Here is a 19971-nt window from a genome sequence, read left to right on the forward strand (position 1 = left end):
ACCAAATAGATATCTTTCTTCTTTTTGGAGTACAGCTGATTTGCATTGGTGACTTTTTCCATAGAAATAAGATTCCAGTTGAGATTTTCCTCTGGTTGGTTAGAAAGTGTAATTGTCTTCCTGATTCGGGATACAATAAGGGTATTCTGTATCGATACAAATGGCAATAAGTACACTCAATGTGTATTTTTGAGTATTGATGTATTGCTATAAAAAAATACATTTCCTACCGAAATATCACAATTATTTGTTTTTAGTTGCCCCAACTGGTGTTCAAAAAGAGTAGGTCTCTAGTGGGTCCCTGTTAGACATGCACATCCATTAGAATACAGTACAGCTTCTGCTGTATCCTCCGTGGAAAAGCGGAGCTATACTGTATCTTTGAACATACTGCACACATCCTACTGCTTGTAGATTCTAACCACTGAGTGGGGAAGCCATTAGGTAACCAACTAACTAGGCAGTTGTGTGTGTAGTTATTGTGAGTTGTATTGATGGCGCAACCCCTTTAAGCGAACACTCGCTCTATGTAAAGTTTTGTAAGGGTTGTTCAATTCAGACTCCCCATTAATACTGCTCTAAGGGGTAGTTCACATGGAGTAAACTGGCGTGAATTTTGGCGTGTAATTTTACACGTGTAAAATAAGACTCCCATTGACTTCAATGACATTTTACATGTGTATTATGACGTGTATTTTGATGTGTATTTTGGCATGTTTTTTTTTTTTACACGTGTAAAAATATGTCTTTGAAGTCAATGGGAGTCTTATTTTACACGTGTAAAATTACACGCCAAAATACACGCCAGTTTACTCCATGTGAACCACCCCTTACTCCCAGTCATTTATTACCTGAGGATTCTAGACTTCATGTCCATGAGGACACTTCACTGTAGCTTGTAATCAAAGATGGAGGGGATCACAGGAGCGAGATTTTTTAGAAACAGGATAATACCAATGAGCTCTCTGTGTAATGAAAGGCCTTTTAATGGTCCTCTGTTCTTGGTAATAAAGGGTGTTTCAAGTAAGGACCCTCCCTCAAGTATACCCCGATATGGGTTATGTACAGTCCTATGAAAAAGTTTGGGCACCCCTATTAATCTTAATCATTTTTAGTTCTAAATATTTTGGTGTTTGCAACAGCCATTTCAGTTTGATATATCTAATAACTGATGGACACAGTAATATTTCAGGATTGAAATGAGGTTTATTGTACTAACAGAAAATGTGCAATATGCATTAAACCAAAATTTGACCGGTGCAAAAGTATGGGCACCCTTATCATTTTATTGATTTGAATACTCCTAACTACTTTTTACTGACTTACTGAAGCACAAAATTGGTTTTGTAACCTCAGTGAGCTTTGAACTTCATAGCCAGATGTATCCAATCATAAGAAAAGGTATTTAAGGTGGCCAATTGCAAGTTGTTCTACTATTTGAATCTCCTCTGAAGAGTGGCATCATGGGCTACTCAAAACAACTCTCAAATGATCTGAAAACAAAGATTGTTCAACATAGTTGTTCAGGGGAAGGATACAAAAAGCTGTCTCAGAGATTTAACCTGTCAGTTTCCACTGTGAGGAACATAGTAAGGAAATGGAAGACCACAGGGACAGTTCTTGTTAAGCCCAGAAGTGGCAGGCCAAGAAAAATATCAGAAAGGCAGAGAAGAAGAATGGTGAGAACAGTCAAGGACAATCCACAGACGACCTCCAAAGAGCTGCAGCATCATCTTGCTGCAGATGGTGTCACTGTGCATCGGTCAACTATACAGCGCACTTTGCACAAGGAGAAGCTGTATGGGACAGTGATGAGAAAGAAGCCGTTTTTGCACGTACGCCACAAATAGAGTTGCCTGAGGTATGAAAAAGCACATTTGGACAAGGCAGCTTCATTTTGGAAACAAAAATTGAGTTGTTTGGTTATAAAAAAAAGGCGTTATGCATGGCGTCCAAAAAGAAACAGCATTCCAAGAAAAACACATGCTACCCACTGTAAAATTTGGTGGAGGTTCCATCATGCTTTGGGGCTGTGTGGCCAATGCCGGCACCGGGAATCTTGTTAAAGTTGAGAGTTGCATGGATTCCACTCAGTATCAGCAGATTCTTGAGAATAATGTTCAAGAATCAGTGACGAAGTTGAAGTTACGCCGGGGATGGATATTTCAGCAAGACAATGATCCAAAACACCGCTCCAAATCCTCAGGCATTCATGCAGAGGAACAATTACAATGTTCTGGAATGGCCATCCCAGTCCCCAGACCTGAATATCATTGAACATCTGTGGGATGATTTGAAGCGGGCTGTCCATGCTCGGCGACCATCTAACTTAACTGAACTTGAATTGTTTGTCCAAAATACCTTTATCCAGGATCCAGGAACTGATTAAAATCTACAGGAAGCGACTAGAGGCTGTTATCTTTGCAAAAGGAGGATGTACTAAATATTAATGTCACTTTTCTGTTGAGGTGCCCATACTTTTGCACCGGTCAAATTTTGGTTTAATGCATATTGCGCATTTTCTGTTAGTACAATAAACCTCATTTCAATCCTGAAATATTACTGTGTCCATCAGTTATTAGATATATCAAACTGAAATGGCTGTTGCAAATACCAAAATATTTAGAACTAAAAATGATTAAGATTAATAGGGGTGCCCAAACTTTTTCATAGGACTGTATATGGCAGAACCCCTATAACTGTGTACCGTTCCTATAACCCCCTACATTACATTGCTCACGAGGCGCTCGTACTGCAATATGTCAGTAGTGAAGGAACTTGGTTAGATCTTCCGACTGTTCCGATGAAGAACTTGTTACTCGTTTTAGAGCAAATAACATCACACGCTCAATCTCCATTAAAGCCATTCTAGCAACCGCTATAGTATAATTATTTTCCATTTTGTGTTATTAGCTAGGACTAAATGATGGCAATTTTCATATATTTAGGTAAAGTGCATGTTTTTATTTTCCAACTAACTCTTCACTTTGCTTGACACTTTTTATAACGTATATGATTTATGCAACAGTTCATTCACTTTGACAAATCCTTTAGATCCGATGCATGAGGATACAATATAGGGAGATAAATGAAGATCCTTTATTATGTTAAATTATAGGATTCCTAAAAGAGAGGTGGTGGCCCCATAGCCAAGATCGAAATGGGGCCGACATGATAGGGCCAGATTCCATGCCCTTACTGTAGTCCTTGCACCAATTCATAATGTCCTCGTTTGCTAACAGCAAAAATATTATAGAATTATATTCTCAATAAACTAAGAAGATTTTACTAGTATTAGCTGTATTACAATGGTAAGGGTCTTATTAGACACTCCAGTACTACTCAAGGGTCGGTGCAGTGCAGAGGGAGCCTGCCGGGTTCCTAATGGTGGTTGCATCATCCTTGAGTTATGCCCTAGTGGTCATCTACCCTGAGGTACGCCCTAGTGGTCATCTACCCTGAGGTACGCCCTAGTGGTCATCTACCCTGAGGTACGCCCTAGTGGTCATCTACCCTGAGGTACTCCCTAGTGGTCATCTACCCTGAGGTACGCCCTAGTGGTCATCTACCCTGAGGTACGCTCTAGTGGTCATCTACCCTGAGGTACGCCCTAGTGGTCATCTACCCTGAGGTACGCCCTAGTGGTCATCTACCCTGAGGTACGCCCTAGTGGTCATCTACTTTGAGCCTGATGGTGGTTGAAGTGGCCATGATGATGCATGCACGATTAAGATTCAGGAGACAGTACTGTATTAAACCATAACTCACAATTTTACCTGTGTGGAGAAACTAGGAATAACATCAGAGCTTCTTCCAGATTTAAGAAGCACAATATGTAAGAACTTCTACTGGGCCTGAGCTGATGCTAGATAATAGTACTCTAGGTCAGTCCATGTTTTCCTTACGGGGACCGTCTTCTTCCCAAAAAATGTTCACTATGTCTCTATTTGGTCCACCATCGGTTTCAGGAATCTATCTGCCCCCTATTTCTCCACCCAGCAGTTTTCATTCTCTTCAATCTCCCACTGCTAAGGGAAATTCTGTATTGTATCTGTATTTTCCACATAGTTGCTATTCCTACTAGTCATACTTTGGCTGGGCCTACTCAGGTTTGAGATTGAAACATGGTTGTATTTCAGCATTCAAACAAGGGCTGAGACAGCGGATATCAACCTGACAATTTCCTTACTCAGTTGACTGGGAATATGTTAGTCTTCAGACTCTGAGCTTTCAGAATTTGTTCTCATTTATGTGGCTTCCTGTGCTCATCGGTACTCCTCTACTGTCATTTTGGGTATGTCTGTGCTCTCCTGGTTTTGACCTTGATTTATGTATTGCTCTCTTTGCCTGCCATAAGGTTGGGTCCATAGTCTGTAAATGCACCTGTTATCTGGCATGTTGTTCCATGACTCTGAGCAACTCCAGTCCATCCTGCCTTGTGGTGGGTTCAGGCAATTATTTTGGAGCAGCCTTAGACTATTGGATTATAGGTTATTTATTTTACTTGCTGTCTACTAGTCCAGCCAGTTCCCTTGAGAATTGCTTGAGCAGCAACAGTCTGCAATACCCTGGCTGTGGGGTGTAGATGGCTGTCACCTATCCAGAATTAAGCTCCTCCTAACTCGGGAAGTGATCACATGACCATAATGCAGCTTAGAATGAATCATTGGGTCTGAGCTGCAATACCCAGCACAGCCACTATATAATGTATGGCGCTATGCTTAATAAGAAGTGAGGTGGTCACCGCAACCATAATCCTGAAAAATCCCTTTAAGACATCCATGTAATGTTGATGTGATTTGGTAGGAGGATGTCAGACCCATTTCTCATCCCTCTTACGGGATGCCATATTGCCTGTGGGTGTGTAGTGTGTACGACACATATACATGTGGGGATGATCAGTGGCGGTTTTATCTTAATCGCTGACTTTCTCGCAGATATAGTCATCATTTTATCGACTTCAGAGGGGCAATGTTTATTTATAGGAAGGTCTTGGATAACTCCTACTGGAAGCTGCTGCCAATTGAAATAACAAATAATAATGTGCAGTGCAAAAAAACCTCATAAAGATAACGGTATAAAAAGAAATTGGAAGGCGTATAAAGGCGCGGAGCAGCAAGGAACTGGGAAGAACCAGATAAATTTAGTTCTTGTAGAAAAAGTCATGAAATGTGTTATCAGCAGTGAAGTCATATTAAGATAAAAACTACAGTGTTGTCCTGAAGTCCATAGTAACCGAGCCGAAAATGGATGGAGTGTGAGTATACGGTGGTCGTGCTAATGAAATCGGATGGAATGTACATAAAGGATATATACACTAGCACAGGCGTACGGTGCAACTGCTGGGCCCCAGTGTAAAACCTACAACAGGTTCCCTCATCCTGTGCCATTTACCGAGTCCTCTTGGTGCAAATGTTAGCACTGCATTCACTATAGCCAAGGCTGTAATAATACAGTGGTGGGCCCATAATAAGAGGACCTCCACCACCACCACTTAAGACATACTTCACAACTTTCAGAAGACACCAAGAGTTGGCACGTGCGGAGCAATGCTGCAAATGTTTTGTGTTAATTTATAGCCCTAATCCCACCTTTTTGTTCCCTTTGAACCCACCTACCAAGTCTCTTTGCGCCACAATACAGTAATAGTGCCCATCTATGTATAGCACACAGTGCTGATGCTTCCATTCTCACCACATGTTGTAATGTCCCCAAGTGAACCCACATATTATTACACCCCCGCACAGTATAATGCCTTCTTAGTGCCCCCAGTTAATCTTATGTTCAGCTGCCACCAGCTTAAATTCTCCCTTCATCTGCCACCAGCTTAATGTTCCCCTTCATCTGCCACCAGCTTAATGTTCCCCTTCATCTGCCACCAGCTTAATGTTCCCCTTCAGCTGCCACCAGCTTAATGTTCCCCTTCATCTGCCACCAGCTTAATGTTCCCCTTCATCTGCCACCAGATTAATGTCTCCCTTCATCTGCCCCCAGTTTAATTGCCCCCCTACATCTGCCCCCAGTTTAACTGCCCCCTTTATTTGCCCCAGTTTAATGTCCCATTCATCTGCCACCATTTTAATGTCATCACCAAAGTTTAACATAATAAAATCACTGATTCTTGCTTTCCTGCTGCTTTGTCTCTTCTGGACTGTTCAAGGAGCTGCAGGCGCGAAGTGAGTGATGTCATCACATTGTGCCTCCAGCTACTGGGGCCAGAGCATAGAGCTCCTGCTTTACCACTGTATTCAACTCATCTGTGTCCTTTCTACCTCCTGCCGACTGAGACCACAGGACAGGACGCCAAATCCGAGACTGTCCCACAGAATCCGAGACAGTTAGAAGGTATGGTACAGTGACATTACTGTCTGCATTATCCCTGTACTGTGATACCACTGTATGTATATCCTTGTACTGTGACATCACTGTGCATAATATCACTGTCCTATGAATTTGCTGTTTAATTCCCATGCAGTAGCATCACTAAGTAGTGCTGTGACATCAGTGTGCATTATCCCAGTACACTGACATCACCATGCACACTGTATCCACATATCTGTTGTGAGAAGGTGGCAGGCAGAATGCTGGAGTCCTGATATATCAGCCCCAGGTTTATGACCTATGTGTGGTCCAGGGCAGGTCTTGAGTAGGCCTCCATCCATGTGTAGGTCATAGGCTCGTTAATGGGCCATAAAAGGCTGCAGAGCCTGCACTCCAGGGCAGATCCTGGGAGTGAGAGGAGGCACCTGGGTCTGTCTGGGGAGACTGTGTTGTGCTATTTTTATTTACTCGGGTGGTTGATAGTAAGCCACACATACAGTTAGTACTTTATTGTTTAGTTAGTGCTCAGATGAGCAGGATTTTTGTTTGATATTCTTTTGCCTGAAGTCAAGGCTGTAATTTATTTTGCTCCTTTTGTGCCTGAAGTGAAGGTTTATTTATGTTGCTGTTTTTTTTTCTAAGTAAACCTGTTTGCACGAGATATTGTGTCCCTGTCTCTGACTGGTTGGGTCCGCACCGTTGCAGCTATCGAGTGTTATGGTTCTGTGTATATGTTTAAAAATAATATTTTTAAACGACAGACCCGCTAGTCTGCAAGGCACTGCAGCGAGATCCACAGGCCCAGATGGGTGGCTGTAAGGTCTGAACAGCGTGCTACCAGTTAAACTGCACTGGCAGTCATGTGGCGCGGTACACAATGAAACAAGCTGCAACAACACCCTGCCAGTTAACCTCACTGGACAGGTGCACAGTACAGCTGAAACAGCAAGGCTGCCAAGGGTTAACCTTCACCCCAGGTCAGCAACAAAACATGCTCCTGCAACAGCTCGGAGCTACAAAGTGAGGAGACAGTTAAATGGCTACTGATTCCCACTGGCAGAGCCAAGGAATCCTACCGATATCCTTAGAGACTGCTCCTACCATTAACTGGAATCTGTCCCTAACCTCCTGTCTCAAGGTACTTAGTCAAAGTGTGAGCCCCGGGCGGGCGTCGGCTCACAACATATAAAGGCTAGTCCCCGCCCAACAGGGCGATGGCCATGATGTCACCAATCATGCTTAGTACGGGCAAAACGGGACTTAGCCTCTGAGCGGTTCCAAAATGTCTGAGCATGCACAGTGGGCCAAAAGCTGGACTTAGACTCCAGACACTTCACTGCACGATGCCGAGGGCAAGGGTTGGATTGGCCCGCAGGTGGCGCAATGCGCTGGACGGGAACCCTGCGGGACCCAATCCTAACACCGAGCTAACTTCCCCACACTGTGTACGTTATCCCAGTACTGTGACAACACTGTGTATGTTATCCGTATTGTGACATAAATGTGTGCATTATCTCTGTACTGTGATATCACTGTGTGTATTATCCCTATACTGTGATGTCACTGTGTATAATATAACTGTACTGTGATGTCACTGTAAACATTATGCCTATACTGTGACATGACCGTATATATCAGGGGTCCTCAAACTGCGGCCCGAGTGCCACATGTGGCCCGCCAAGCACTTCTGTCTGGCCCTGCCGACAACGCCGGCAGGTGTGCATTTATAATGAAGCTCCTGGGGAGCTCGGGCCAGGCCATGGAGCGCACTACACTTTACCTATTGGAGGGCACCGCTCCTGATGTCTGTGCGACCTGCTCTGCCTCCGGCCCACTGTTTAAAAAGTTTGAGGACCCCTGGTATATATTATCCCAGTACACTGACATCACCATGTGCACATTCTCTGTACAGTCGCATCACTGTGTGCATTAACCCTGTAATGTGACATCACTGTGCATGATATCACTGTATTGAGACCTCCTTATTTGTATCATTCCTTTACTGTGACATCATTGAGTTGTACTGTGATGTCACCCTGTGCATTATTTCTGTGCCAAAGTTATCATTTGCTTTTGATATGTTGAACTTGCAGGTAAAGTTTTGCTATGAGGCCCCATGATCACTTTTAACGCCCCTGGTGCTGAGAGGGACACGGAGGGCATTAGAGGACAACCCCGGAGATCTTTTCTATTTTCTTACTGTCTGTACAGATGGAATTGTTCTGATCTTTTCCGCCTCCCCGTAGCACAGTCAGGTATAGGATTCATTCCAGTCTTGTGTTATTCCAATGTTTTATTGTTCTGAGCTGAAAAGACGAGGCGAGTTTCTATGATGTGTGCTCTCGCATAGTTTACTGGAACATTAGGTCAAAATGGGTTAAATGTAATGTGTGTTAGAAACAGCTGTGGTGACTATGGCATCAAGAAAACATGTTTGTAGACTTCATGCTGACAGGGGCCGGGGTTGTCTTACAGATAAGGATATAATAAACACAAGTGTTGAAGAATGCATGATGAAATATTATCTGGCAGAAGATCTCCTTGGAGTCCTTGCATGGACCAGGTGACATCTCACACAGCTCTGGGTTTGCAATGTGTCGAGTAAACCTTTCAGGCTCCTTTACTATACTTAGCACAGAGCGGAAGAAGAGAGAAGAAGGTTCACTGGATCTAAGAATGTTCAATCTGCCATGAGAATGACCATCTGACCCGATCGGCCCACCTGGAGCTGGCTGGAGAAAGTGAGCTTCAATATCAATTTCCGTGCACAGTGAACTCCACCACTGACCCTGTCTCTGCGCTGCGGTTCATCTTGTAGAATTAGCTACAAATTTTACTGACTGTGACCTTTCCTGATGACCTGGCGGCTTCCTGCTAAGCAATTCCCAGTCACTGCACACAAGCAGATGTAAGTCATGCGGCGCTTGCAGCTCTCTGATGCTTCACTGTGTCTAGCAGATCTATATTAGAGATACATAGAGAATTAATGCCTATAAAGTAGGAGGAGGAGAGTGTGAGCTGCCAAATTATTATTGGGGGCAGTGGTGTCCCATAGACTTCGGTAGACACAGTATCTAAACCCACCGCATTCCATGGTGAGTGTGCAGACAGGTTTCTAACATGTAAGCATTACCGGTATAGACTGTCTAAGCCTCTCACCTCTACCAGGTTATAGTCTTCTCTACACAGGGCTGACGAGATGCAATAACATCGAAACGGCCGTCCTCGCTTGAGAGACTATACCTGGTAATAATCCCAGCATCATTGCAAAACAAAGGCCTCTTGGAAGGTCGAGCATGATGTTAAAGGGAGCAGCCTCTATTGGGCAATATCACTGAGATTCTGTCTTCCTAATTACATCAGGGAAGACAGGCTTGCACATTCCAGTGAGCGCCCTCTATTGGTTTGCAACACTGAGGCACCTGACTTCCTAATTACATCATGGAAGACAGATTTGCATATTCTTCCCACAGAATAGACTATGGCCAAGAACAGCTGATCTGCAAGGGTCCTGGTTGTCAGACCCCAGAGATCTAACAGTTTAGGCCATCAATGCTATAAAGATGGATAACCCCCTTAAATATTCCCCCTAATGCCTCATACTCAATAATGTCTCCTGCAGGATAATGGACCTCATCAGTGTCTCCAAACATGATAATTAGAAATGAGCGAATTTTTCAAAAATTCGATTCGGCCAATTTGCCGAATTTTTCTTAATGATTTGATCCAAACTAATTTGCAGCTAATCATGATAATCCAATTCCCAACACATGTCTAAATAGTAAGGACTTATTGCAAACCACGGCGCAAGCATGATGTGCACACAGAAAGTGTAACGGCTGACACTGTCCTCTAACACCCCCGACAGCGCTGTGCTCTGATCGTGGATATTAACCTCTGAGATGCTGTGGCATCTAGTGCGTTTTATTATATATTCCCGATCGGTTCCCCCGCTCCTATTCGACAGCCCGGGATCTTAAAGATGATTAAAAAAAAAAATGCTGATACTCACCTGTCCTGGGCTCAGCATCCACTCTGGATCTCTTCAGGCTAATGACTAAAGTTCTGCTCCCCAGACGTCACTGCTGGAGCCTGTGATTGGGCCTCAGTGGTCACATGGGGCGTGATAACATCATTACGTCGGCATGCTCCACGTGTCTGCTGGGGCCCAACCAAAAGCCCCGCAGTGAGGCCTTAGGAGCAGGACCTCATTCACTGGCTGGAAGAGCTCTGGAGTGGATGCCTAGCCCAGCACAGGTGAGTATCAGTATTTTTTTACTTTTATCTCGCCGCGTGGGAGTTGCCTAGGGGGACATGTAGCATGGTGGAACCCCTTGGATGCTACAGTCATACAAAGGGTTAAAACATCCCAATCGAAGTTGTGCGATTTGTTACCACAAAGTGTAAGGAAATCCAGATTCGATGCAAATCGAATATTTCCTGAAATTCAGATTGGATTCCACTTCGTCAACTTTGATTCACTCGTCTCTAATAATAATAATCATCCCCATTAGTGCCCCAACAATCTATTGGTCCTCATCGGTGCCCCCACACAGTTAAATGACCCTCCCATCAGTACTCCCATACAGGATAATGGCCACCCCATCAGTACTCCTATAAAGGACAATGGCTCCATCAGTGCCCCCACAGTTTAATGGACCCTCTCAGTACATCCACACAGAATAATGGTCCCTATCAGTGCTCCCACTGTTTAATGGACCCCCATCATTACCCCTACACACAAGATAATGCCCCCCATTCAGTGCTCCCACAAAGGCTCATAATGGCCCACTCGTCAGTGCCCTCACACAGAGGTGAGTATTGCTTCCTTACTCACTGCTGTGCTTTCTGCTCTCCCTGTTCCTTTACTCCAGGTACAGAGCTGTGAGTCTGTAATGTGTTATGTGTGTCTGGAGCAGGAATGAGTGGGCGGGGACAGAAATCGGAGGGGTGAGTAATGAACTTATACTTGTATCCTGGCAGCTTGTAGGCTACAAACTTAAGACGACTTGCAACCTACAATTAGGGCTGGAAGCAGGGGTGCAACAATAGCAGCCTCTACCAGGCCCTGGACCTTGAGGGGGCTCAGAGGTCCCTCCGCTACATAAAATGTACCATTATTCTAAATAGCGCAAGATACATAGGGGTCCCATTACAGATTTTACACAGGTTCTTCGCTATCGGAGTCTGAATTGGGTTGGCACTCCTTTTCTCCCCGGTTCTGCAAACCAGCAATACCAGTCTACATCCCAGTCCTGTAAGTGGTTTTAATGTCATGGCTGAACATTGAGTATTTTGGGGAAAAGGTTCCTAGAGTAGAGGATGGGCAACTTTTCTGTATGCAAATGCCTTGATGGTGTTTGTTATTGTTGAGCTCCGGACATGTCTCATTGTTATGCACTGACATCCCCTTGCGAATAACCTCAGCTATATTTCTCATGCAGTTTGATGGTTCCTGTTTCTTTTGGCATGTACAAGCTGGACATAAAATTTTAAACTTTGAAATCTGTAATTTTTCATCCATCCTGACATAATAGGCGAATAAATAAAGCAAAATCATAAATAAAACAAATTAAAATTTATTTTTAATCGATAGAGCATTTGAAAGTATGAACTGAATTACAATATACACAAGAAGCCTGTTTCGCAATAGATCTACATGGCAGTTCATTGTGGGCCGATAGCAGGATCCCAAATGGATCAGATGTTTGGAGCTCCATCCAATCTGTGGACTATATAGTGCAAGGAGGTGGAAGCAGATGTTTGTGTCGTAGCCTGTATAGTGGCCAAACGCTGGTACTGCAGCACAGCTCACATTGACATCCATGGCATCTGCAGTACTAGAACCTGGCCACTACACAGGCCTTAGAGCCAACTGGACGAACCTCTGAATAGTAGATCTATAAGGGGCAGCTAATTAGATATTTATAGCCAGTCCTAAGTATAGACCATCAATAAAAAGTCATGGACAACCCCTTTAACGTATCAGTTCAGTCTCTATCAATCTATCATCTCCGGTTGACCTCACCTTGGCAATAATGTTGTCAGCCTCTCCCAGTCACTATGCAAGACTGTCTTCAGTCTCCAGGCGTCTCTGGCAGGGCCTTCCTCTTCATACTCAGACATTAACTCCCAGACTCTGGTATGGGTAACTTCAACTCATAATAGATGGACTCCCTTCACTTAATACAGATGCCGTCTCTCACTTGGGGTAGGAGAGACAGCTTCCACCACCCTACACATTGCCATAAATGTAAAGGACGCAGTACATGTACTGTATTCCTGTCTTTACTAGTTATGACATCGCTAGGTTGTCAAGGTTGTGATGGTGCCCCCACATTGACCCACATACATTGTACAGCCCAATGGAAATAAATGGGGTACTATGGATGATCAAAATATACAGTAATAGTGACTTCTGGGTGACTACAAATCATGTATAGAATTAACCTAGTCCATACGGCTTTAGACATTCAGTCCCATATAGGGCTTGGATTATATACTTTATCTACAATTGTACCAACGATTATAATGCAAGTGGAGGTGAACAATGGGGTACAATGATGGTTACCAAGCAGTCAGCATCGTGTTTATCGAGGATGTTTACTCATTTTGAGACAATTTCTTGACAATGCTTTACAGACTTGAATGGGGATGAGCTGCAATACCAGCCCAGTTATCTTGGGCCGCTCCATAAACTCCGAGAACCACTTGGAGAACCAATAAGTTAAGGTCCTAGCAAACAGAATAGATTTCCATATGACAGACTGGTTTAATGTTACAACATTGAAGTACATACACAGCTTCCTTTGATGTTTGATATCTGTAGGTTAGTGGGCCACAAACTAAAAAAGATCATTCCTGTCTGCATCACAGCTCACAATAATTTATGGGCCATGATGTGGCCAAGAACTGTTGTTTTCATGTTGTAATAAATCAAAGTACCATTTAGGCAATTGCCTACTCAATTTGGACTCCATCAGTAGACATACCACTAGTGTGACTCTACCCAGGTTTTTTCTCTCCACAATGGTGGACACATCGTTCCCTCTTCCTACTGCTGTGGTGTGGTTCTGCCCCGGTCTTTCCCCCTCACAATGATGGACACATATTTTCTTCCCACTGGTGTTGTGTGGTTCTGCCCAAGTCTTTCCCCTTCACAATGGTGGACACATCCCTCTTCCCACAGGCATTTTGTGGTTCTTCTCAGGTCTTCTCCCTCCACAATGGTGGACACATGCCTCTTCCCACTGGTGTTCTGTGGTTCTACCCAGATCTTTCCCCTCCACAATGGTGGACACATGCCTCTTCCCACTGGTGTGGTGTGGTTCTGCCCAGATCTTTCCCCTCCACAATGAAATAAAATTGGACACAAGAGATGAGAGCAATGGATACAATTTTTATGTAACTGTTCCATTCTTGTATGTTCCCTTGTATATACCTAGAAGCTTTGTAAATGCACACGTATATCAGAATATCTTATAATATGGAATAATGTTGGTCGGATCATGACTGTCACTGACCACATTAGTTCTTGAAGGACAAGAAGTAAATTCAGAGTTTCAGTCACTAGTATTGCTACTAAGGAAAATATTTCTATAGTATTTCAGTTCTCTACACAAAAACATTCTGTATCCACCAAGCCAAGAACCTCACTAGACTGAATCCAGAACAGATGTTTTAATCCGAGTTCTCCTAATGGAATATCACTTACATCCATTGTACGTGTTTCCTTAATGTAATGTTCGGGTCTTACACATGGTGACTTGGGTGTTTAACACTTTCAGTGCCCATCGATGACATCATCATTGTACAGAGTACATGGCTACAGTTCATGGATTATAAGGAACAGAACCTCCAGAAGATGATTAGGATGTATGTGAAGGAGGTGCAATGTTCCATGAAGACCATAATGGCTATGGCCTCATTGGCTTTCTCCCGTCTTCTACCAACACTACAATCTACGCTAAATCATTTCATATGTTCTTACTCAATGTTTGTTGTTTTGATACCAACAGGAACGAAACAAGCACAAAATTGGAACAACTTGTTACCTAATTTATCAGAGGTTATTATTTCTGTTCTCTGGTTTGCATTTCACCCATGCCCAACATGAAGGTTTCAGCCAAACATCTGAAACTTGCCATGAAGGCAACACAATATCGATCAGGATAAAGTTATGTACTCAAAATTCCCATCAAGCATGGTACTGTAATACCGCCATCCCGAAAGGAATGTATCGTATTTATTAAAACCAGATAGTGAAACATATTATTCCCTTCTATTCTGTTATTATTTTCGTATTGTAGATTTTTTTTGTTCTATTTTCTGTATGATTATAGAGTCTGCCATCTTGTCTGAGCGTCTCCTTTGCTCTATTACTAATATGGCCATAGGTAGTAGTCTGAAGCTGACCCATTGAGGTCTATGCTTTGTGCAGAGGGGGAGTAAATGAGCTGTGACATCATTAATAGTCAGTAGTGAAAGCAATGATGGGTGTTATCAACAGAGGTGTTACCTTCTATTGTAACCCTATTTGTGATGTAAATGAGGTGACCGCTGCAATGAACAGAATTGGCAAGTTTTGATTTATTAAGCTTTGTAGCCGGATTGAAAACTGCAGAATATAGTACTTTGTAATATATAGTTACAGTGGCGTAACTAGGAATGGCTGGGCCCAGTGGCCGGTTGTCATAAGACAGGTCCTATATTTAGGACGACAATATAATATAACACACTGTCTTATTTTCAGGGAAACACAGTACCAGATACCTCTAAACATTAAATTGATCACTGCCCGAACATTGTGATATCTTATGCTCTTCAAATTGTGGACAACCTCTTTAAGTCAACTACTATCCATGTGCCAAACTTTTTGAAGGCCTTTAGGTTAGCAGTAGAGATGAGCGAACACTAAAATGTCCGAGGTTCGAAATCTGATTCGAACAGCCACACACTGTTCGACTGTTTGAACGGATTTCGAACCCCATTATAGTCTATGGGGGAAAATGCTCATTTCAGGGGTACGCAAAATTCGATAAAATCATACTTACCAAGTCCACGAGTGACGGTCGGGCTGGATTCTGCTTGAAGTCTTCTCCCGGCGCAGGGTCCCGCGTCCTCTTCCGGGTGGAATTCACTCTGCCTAGGCATCTGGCCTAGGCAGAGCCGACTGCGCATGCGCAGTCGGCTCTGCCCAGGCCCGACGCCTGAGCAGAGCCGACTGCGCATGCGTGTGCATGCCCACACATGTGCAGTCGGCTCTGCCTAGGCCGGATGCCTAGGCAGAGTGAATTCCACCCGGAAGAAGACGCGGGAACACAGCGCGGAGAAGACTTCGGAAAGGTAAGAGAAGAACCAGCGTTGATTGGCAGAATGTATAGCATTCTGCCAATCAACGCTGGTTATGCATCGAACCTTAAACTTCGAACAGCGAGTAGTGTTCGATCGAGTACGAGTATTTTGAATACCGTAGTATTCGATCGAACACCTACTCGATCGAACACTACTCGCTCATCTCTAGTTATCAGCTATTGTTATTATCACTATCGTGCCAGTACTTTGAGATGTCACCTAAACCAATGGAAATCCTCATAACTGATACATTTTTTTTCTAGGCAGAACAAATACATGAGTCCAGCTAAGGACCATCCATGACCAGTATCGGGAAATATTTCTTATCGTATATACAAAAAATGGCAGTATCACTGGAACACAGACGCAGCCTCATCTGATAATATATTGTAATATTTTTCTACTCACCAGACTCTTACAATTATTAAGCACTACCTTTGTTGCATGGAATTTGTTCCTCCGCAGCTTCCATAACTGGTCTGGATTAGCCTGGCTACCATCCAATGCATTGCTACATAAAATGGATCTATATGCCCGCTCACTGATTAACAGTGTTCCTTTGTGCTAAGACCACTAACTCCTGCCAACTCCAGCTTCACAGCAGAGGTGAGAAAGTGAATATAAATGGAGGTGGATGATTTCCATGGGCTAAGATGAAGGATGACTGTGTGTACCCTTCACAAAAACAAAAGTGCCTTATGAACATCTGTTCCCTTTTTCAGCACTATTTCGTAGGTCTTTGTTGCCGCAGCCTACTTAGACCTTTGAACATTAGACGAGACTACGGTTTTATGCTACGTACACTCAGTAAATACATGTACTAAAATGTCCTTTTTATGTGGATGCTTATTATGTTACTGGAATTTTTGGGAGTTTGCAATACAAAATTCATTAGAAACACAGGCACAGGAAACTAGTAAATTGTGAAGAAAAGTCATAGCCAAAGGGAAAATGCAAATAAAATATTACTTTTCGAGCTAATGAAATGCACCGTTTCTACATTTCTAAACCAGATTCCAAGAGGGCTCCTGGAGTGAATGGAAAAAGAGGACAACAATGATCTTAAGTTCTGGTCACCTCACATCTGGGACAAGTATACAAAGAATATTGTAAAGTAGCCAGATCTTATGTAGGGATATTTGTGTATAGAAACAAAATGTTAAAAAACACAAGAGATTATGGAGGATTCTGTCTTTGGAAGTTATAGAAGGCTACAGTCATACACCTCCAAGGAATCCTCAAGGCTTTAGCCAGTAGACTATAGTTATAGGAAAGCAATAGTTATAGTAAGTAGAGAATAGGGTTGAGCCGATCTTGAGCTTTCAGGATCGATTTTAAAATCTGATTTCGTATCGTTTTCCAGCCGATCCCGATCACTCAACCCTAATTGTATATTATATATACTGTAGGGTTGATCCAATCTTGAGATTTCAGGATGTATTTTAAAATCCGATTTCCAATCATTTTTCAAGTGAAATTTGCTCGATCGCCGATTGGGATCCAATCTTTCTCGATCCCGATCACTGAACCCTAATGGTATATTATATACACAGTAGGGTTGAGCCGATCTTGAGATTTCAAAATTTGATTTCCAATCATTTTCCAGCCGATCCTGATCGTGAAATCTGCTCCATCGCCGATCGGGATCCGATTTTTCTCGATCCCGATCGCTCAAGCCTAATTGTATATTATATATACAGTAGGGTTGAGCCGATCTTGAGATTTCAAAATCCGATTTCCGATCATTTTCCAGCCGATCCTGATCGTGAAAGTTGCTCGATCGCCGATCTGGATCCGATCTTTCCCAATCCCGATCGCTCAACCCTAGTAGAGAATGATCAGATAGAAGTGTAACATAATGGGTCCGTATGCCCCAACATGCAGATTTAAATCCATGTCCAAACTCAAGGTTGACTAAGATATCAGAAATGGTAAACCCTTCCAAGTAGAAATACATTAGATATTGCAAACAAACATATACTACATATAATAGATGTGATAATAACCTCACAGTATTTCAGCTTGTTACCAGTATATATGACGTGACGTCACTAGCGGCACATAGACCTTGTACTGGTTTTTGTTTTGTACCTTGTTGTTTTGTTCCTGGCGACCGAGCTCAAACGTCTCCGAATAATTTTGCTGTTCTGACTTGAATGTTATTTCTGCAGTTTTTGTTGTTCTACCTTTATCATATACTATACAACACAGAGTCTAACACTTTTGTTACATTTTTACACTGCTCAAAAAAATAAAGGGAACACTCAAATAACACCTGATAGATCTGAACGAATGAAATATTCTTATTGAATACTTTGTTCTGTACAAAGTTGAATGTGATGACAACAAAATCACACAAAAATCATCAATGGAAATCACGTTTATTAACCAATGGAGGCCTGGATTTGGAGTCACCCCCAAAGTTAAAGTGGAAAAACTACACTACAGGCTGATCCAACTTTGATATAATGTCCTTAAAACACGTCAAAATGAGGCTGAGTAGTGTGTGAGGCCTCCACGTGCCTTCATGGCCTCCCTACAACGCCTGGGCATGTTCCTCATGAGGTTGTGGATGGTCTCCTGAGGGATCTCCTCCCAGACCTGGACTAAAGAATCTGCCAACTCCTGGGATTGTCCCCTTAGAGGACAGGTAGTAGTGAGATGTTGCTCTGTACGGATCACAAGCTAGCAAGTGGTAGCGACCTCCTAAAACAGACTATTCCACAACGTTGGAGGAGAATCCTAATTTACATAGGGGACGACCTCCTCTGCCAGAAAAGAGACATAAATCTGTCCAGCTCCCAGTCCTATATCTCCCATCTCATGTGCTCAGGTTCTCATCCTGGCTGATAGAAGAATGAGCCATTGATCCAGAACTCCAGCAATAAAATCATTCACTTCTTTTTGATTAAAAATCTGTACAATGCATTGGGGGTTGGGTACAGCAATGACCCTGTATGTTTGACAGTTCTCCAGTCCTTATTCATGGCTTGGTGAGTACTCACACAGGATCACTGCTCAATTCACCCACATTACAGATATTATTTAATAAGCAATAAAGTGGTTGAATCAAGGGTTCACTTTCCAGTGAAGATTGTCGTTCACAGCATCCATGGCCTATCTACCTCCTTATACAGTACTGGGGCTGTTTTGTAAAAACTGAATAGACAAGAATTCTTGACAAATGCTACTAGGCTAAAATAATCAAAAATAATACCCCAAGTCAGATATAGTGATACCTGTTATGTGGCCAAAGATCACAAGGTATTGCTGAGACCATCGCACCTAATGAAAGTGAATGCATACCTCCCAACTGTCCCGATTTCCGCGGGACAGTCACGATTTGGGTGACATGTCCTGCGGTCCCGGTTGGAGGGAGGTATGTCCCGATTTCAACTCAGAACTGCGTCCAGAGGACGCAGATCTGAGTTGAACACATATGCGGCTGAAGCAAGGAGCTGACACAGGTCAGCTCCTCGCTTCGCCGCTGCCCGCCTCTCTCCCTGACACATGCGGCTGAAGCTGCTCGCGTGCTCGCTTCGCCGCTGCGTCTCTCTCTCGCTGACACATGCGGCTGAAGCGAGGAGCTGACCTGTGTCAGCTCCTTGTTTCGCCGCTGCCGCCGGCTCCTGGCTTGTAGACGCGATGTACAAGCCAGGAGCCGGCGGCAGCGGCGAAGCGAGGAGCTGACACAGGTCAGCTCCTCGCTTCAGCCGCATGTGTCAGGGAGAGAGGCGGGCAGAGAGCGGCGAGGGAGCGGAGGAGAAGGTAAGTTTAATGTGAAGGTGGAACGTGAATCTGGGGGCAGATGAAGGAGAGGACAGCATGACACTGGGGGCAGAGATGGAGAGGACATGAATCTGGGGGCAGAGATGTGGGGACATGAATCTGGGGGCAGATATGGAGGGACATGAATCTGGGGGCAGAGATGGAGTGGACATGAAACTGGGGGCAGAGATGGGGGACATGAATCTGGGGGCAGAGATGGAGAGGACATGAATCTGAGGGCAGAGATGGAGAGGACATGAATTTGGGGGCAGAGATGGAGGGACATGAATCTGGGGGCAGAGATGGAGGGACATGAATCTGGGGGCAGAGATGTGGGACATGAATCTGGGGCAGAGATGGAGAGGACATGAATCTGGGGGCAGAGATGGAGGGACATGAATCTGGGGGCAGAGATGTGGGGACATGAATCTGGGGGCAAAGATGGAGAGGACATGAATCTGAGGGCAGAGATGGGGGACATGAATCTGGGGGCAGAGATGGAGTGGACATGAAACTGGGGGCAGAGAT

The sequence above is a fragment of the Leptodactylus fuscus genome, chromosome 6 (genome assembly GCF_031893055.1).
Source record: "Leptodactylus fuscus isolate aLepFus1 chromosome 6, aLepFus1.hap2, whole genome shotgun sequence".
Lineage (NCBI taxonomy): Eukaryota > Metazoa > Chordata > Amphibia > Anura > Leptodactylidae > Leptodactylus > Leptodactylus fuscus.